This window comes from Octodon degus, unplaced genomic scaffold, assembly GCF_000260255.1.
Source record: "Octodon degus isolate 3935 unplaced genomic scaffold, OctDeg1.0 scaffold00227, whole genome shotgun sequence".
NCBI lineage: Eukaryota > Metazoa > Chordata > Mammalia > Rodentia > Octodontidae > Octodon > Octodon degus.
The window spans coordinates 999,926-1,004,775 of NW_004524803.1; the positions used below are offsets into that span (position 1 = coordinate 999,926).

At 37.1% G+C, this 4,850-nt stretch overlaps 1 protein-coding gene across 1 annotated transcript in view; it reads left to right on the forward strand.

Moving 5' to 3' along the window:
• Slc10a7 (solute carrier family 10 member 7) overlaps positions 1 to 4,850 on the forward strand; it is a 321,845-nt gene that overhangs the window by 116,634 nt on the left and 200,361 nt on the right. The window lies entirely within an intron of this gene.

A 4,850-nucleotide genomic window follows, 5' to 3' on the forward strand; every position in this document is an offset into this window, starting at 1 on the left:
TCTCTCTCTCTCTCTCTCTCTCTCTCTCTCTCTCTCTCTCTCTCTCTCTCTCTCTCTGGCATTATTACATGACTGTCAGATTCAGTTGTATATTAGTAAAAAGAATTTTAAAATTTACCCTGTGAAGTAAATGCAGAGTGTAACCAAGGAGAATTCAAAATCCAAAATGGTTAGAAGGGAGGAAGGTGAGGGCCGGCCAGATAGCTCAGGGGACTAAAGCATCTGCTTAGGCAGAGCTCAGCAGCCGGGGTTTAATCCCCAGCGTGCCATGCCAGCCTGGTTCCCAGGGTGTCCTGAGATGGCGATTGACCCTGGGCATGGTGGCATCAGCCTGTAATCCCAGCACTTGGGAGGCTGAAAACAGGAGAATCACTAGAGTCCAATCTCTGTAGTGAGACCCTGTAGATGCTGTACCACATGCATTTTTCTAAAAAAGAAAAAATAATGCAAAGGTGGAGGGACAGTTTGGCTTACATAGCAAAAATTAGGGAGTTGCTTAACCTTGAAAGTGATTGGTTACATACATATGGGGGAGATAGCGAGGAACTGGTAATAACAGCTATTTTTACAGATTTTGGAAGGAAACCTAGATCTGATTTCTGAGAGGCATTTACTGAAGTGACCCAAACTGAGTATTGCATACATTTGCAATGAGGTAAGGTTAAAAACATTCTTATGGCCTAACTGATTTGGTTTGGTTGGGGTATTTTCAGTCTTGGCTTTCATTTCACTTAGGTTAACAAGGCAAAGGATAGATAGAACTTTGTACAGATAGAACCTTCTACAGTATAATTACTGTAGACAACCTAACTTTCCCGATTATAGGAATATTAAACCTGTTACTATGAATTGTGATGTTAGTTTTGGTTTTTGTTATGCCGTGTGTTAGGTGGAGGAATTTCTTAGTAATTTTAGTTCTTTGAGTTTTTATCATGCTTACATATTATTTTGTCATACATTTTTATGCTTATATTGAAATGATCCTGTGTTTATATTTTAAATCTATTAATAAGATGAATTACCTTGATTGATTTTCAAATTTTAAACCACCCTTGTATTCCTGGAATAAATTGCCAGGTATCAGTTCCACCTCTTGATGTAGTATTGTTTGTGTATATTGCTAGGTTCAGTTGGCTCAGGTTTTTAAAGGAGTTTTATATCTATGTGCATGAGAATTACTGTTTTGCAGTTTTCTTGTGATGCTTTACTGTGGTCTTAGTATCAGGCTAATACTAGTCTTGTAAAATGATCAACAATTTTTCTTCCCTTTTGTGTTTTCTGAATAAATTTTCACAAAATTAGTATTTCTTCTTCAAATGTTTGATAGGATTCACCAATGAAGCCATTTATTCCTGAAGTTTTCTTTTGGGGAAAGCTCTTAAGCATACACTCAGTGTCTTTTGTGTAACAGGCTTTTAGGTTATTTGCTCTTTTGAGAGTGCTTTGGTAGTTTGTATTTTTAAGGAATTTGTTTCAGGTAAGTTGTTAAATTTAGGGGCATAATGTTATTCATATGATTGTCTTTTAAATAACCTGAAGTATACTATTATGCCCACTCTGATGTGGTCATCTAGAGCACAAATACACAAAATGTGGCTTAATGCACATATCGGGCTTGCTGCATGTTGCTGAGTGGCATGTGAGTTACGAATGATGCTCATTTTTGTTTAATGGTTGGAGAAAGTAAAAGAATAAAATTGTGTGACTTGAAAACTAACAATCAAATTATAGTGTCCATAGATAGATAACGGATGTTTGTTTCTTTGTACCTGGAATTGAACCCAGGACCTTATGCTTGTCACACATAAAGTTTTTTTTTCAACACAGACACTCATTTGTTTATACATTATGTATAGCTACTTCTGCATTTAATACCATCAGAGCTGAGTGTTTGTGACCATATGGGTCACAAAGCCCAATATATTTATTTAAAAAAATGATATGCAGTCTTTGTCCAGGTTCTTGGCACAGATTTTCAAGTCTTTGTAATTCTCTGAATGCTTGGAGTGTATTTGTTGTGCTAATTAAGTGTCTCTAGGTGGGTCCTTAGTTAGCTTCAGAATGGGGACTGATATCCAAAAAGATCAAACAATGTGCTAGCAGGTTGGAACTGTCAGCCAACTGACTTCCAGGGAAATGGTGGAGTGGACGTTGAGTGCAGTTCCTGTGATCATTGATTGAATTAATTATTTGTACATAATTAGGTCCCACGTAAAATCTTGGACGCTGAAGCTCATTATTGTTTCCTGGTTGGTTGTTCTCTGCTCCAGGAAGAGAGGGCATGGAATTGCTCCCTCATGAACCTTGCCCAGTATGCATCCTCAACGCACATCTAACCCCTTACCCTGTTTCTTTGCCTTATTGGGAATAGGGCTTCTCACTGAGTATATCCTCAGCTTCGTTTATTTTGAGATAAAGTCTTGCTAAGTTATTAAGCTGCCCAGTCTAACCTGAAACATGTAATCCTGCCTCCGCTTCCCACCACTAGAATTATAGACGTACAACACTGCATCTGATATGTATTCCTGTTAATGAATCAAATCTCAAGTATAGCATTTTCAGTCAGTCCTGCACGTGATTCTACTAATTAGTAAGCCTAAGGAGGCCATAGGAACTCCTGAATTTTTAGTCAAGTTTGTCAGAAGTGTGGGTAACCTAACAACTCAAAAGAACAGTCTTTTGGGAGATTGAACCTTTAACTTGTGGAGTTGGACGCTTACTCCAGGTTTTATCATCAGAATTGTAGGAGGGCATGCTCAGCTGGTGTTAGACCAGTGGGATTAAAACTAAACAGTGAGTCTTTACTAGGGGGAAAATCACTACTCTTTGTTTTAGATATATATCAGTTTTATTGATTGTACACAGAACCAGCTTTTAATTTCATGGATTCCTTATTTGTCTGTACTTTATTTTCTTAGTGTCTGCTTCTGTCTTTATTTCCTTCGATGCTTATTTTGTGTTCCATTCACTTCTTTTTTCTAATTTCTTTTGTGTTTTGGAATTATGCCATCTTCCCTATCTTCTTGTGTAGTTACATCATGTTTGTAGTTTGAACTTGGCCATGGTGGAGTATTTCCACCATGCAAATTAGCACACATAACAAAGTGTTGTTGCCCTCTATCCCCATCCTGACTGATCCCCATCCTGACTGCCAGGTGTTAAATGTTTACTAACACATTCATTGTCATGGCAACAACACAGTTCCTCTTAAATTTTCTCAGGGGACATAACATGAGCAAATGATCTTAAATCAAAAGACAGAAAATGGAAGAATTTACTAGTGAAAAATGGGGTTTAAAACATTTTAAAATCTGAAACTGTAAAGGAGCTTTGTAGTCTTTGATTTTGATGACACAGAATAGAATATATTGTTAGTGATTTCATTGAATTTTTTTCTTTTGAAGGAAATGTCTTGATTAGGTGATCTGCAGAAGTTCATTGCAGCTCTGTGATTCTGTGGTAAATTATTTCCCAGAAGATGGTGGGAAAACTGCTTTTATTGCTAATGAAAAGCTGATGAGAGAGTTACTGCTGAGTGATTGATCCACTGCTCTCTTAAGAAGCTCTGAGATTGCCAGACCTAATGGATGGAAAAGAGTGGAAATAACAGAGTTAGGTAGGTAGAGCTTAATATTTGTAAGAACCATTAGATGCTTTGACACGAGTTGTCACTTACGTTTTGTGGATGCCTTTCTAAACAAAGTGTTAGGGGAATTCTTGGGCAATTTCTGTGTTGGTGTGAGAGCTTAGTCCGTGTGTTGGCATTAAACAGAGCTTCCATTAATTGATCAGCAAAATGCTGTTGTATGGAACTGGGAGATATTGGTAAAAGCCCATTCTAAAGGAAATTTTAGTAGTTAATTTCTGATCTGCCACAACTCTTTGATTCCACTGCTCTTCTATTAAGCTATTGTAATGTCTGTCTTCTCCCCTAAACTGTGATTTGGTACTCTACGATATTTATTTTTGCATTCTAAGGCCGTGACAATAAGCAGCTGAAGAAATTATCTTGAATGAATGAGCAGTTAGAGAATTTTTTGTTATTCCATTATGACAAGAGGTAGGAAACCCAAAAGATTTAAGAAAAATTAAACTTGAGGATTATTGAAAACTTGGCCTTTTAAGAAGATGTAATATCAAGTAACACTTGTAACATTTTAAGTAAGTTTTGTTTAACTTACTCTTCAATATTTATAGGTGTTTAATAAGCTATATATAAATAAATTATATACTTTCCAACTTAGGAGCCAGTATTCTGGGTAATACCCATAGCCTGTTACTCTGAGTAGTTACTGATAATGAATTAAAGGAGACTCTTCAGGTAGTCTCTGCTTGGTATTACCCTCAATTCAGCCAATTTTTAGTCAGACATTGATGGAACACCTAATATGTGCAGAGCATTGTTCTGGGTTTGCCTACAGATGAAAGAGAAAGCCGCTAAAATTCTAAATAAACTTAACATCTAGCATTTATCGTATGCTTTCTTTTCACTACTACACATATAATCAGTACAAAGATCAAGGTAAAGCACAAAGGGAGGCAACACGCATAATCTCATTACCCCAAAATAACCACTGTTAGTGTTTTGACACATTCCTTTCTTCTATTACACGTCTACAAATGCTTGTTTAAAATAATATGTGAACTAGTCAGCGTATCTAATAGAGTGGGTGCTGGGCTCTCTGGAGATAAATCTGTTCTGGCGCTGCCACTGCGCATCCTGACTTTGGGAAAGGCCTTTTGCCTTCTGGAGTTCTCTTTCTTGATAAAATAGGCTGTGTGTGTAAGGACCCTTCCCACTTGAAAATTCTGTTTCATTGAAATTGAACACCCTGGAAGACTGGGTTTGC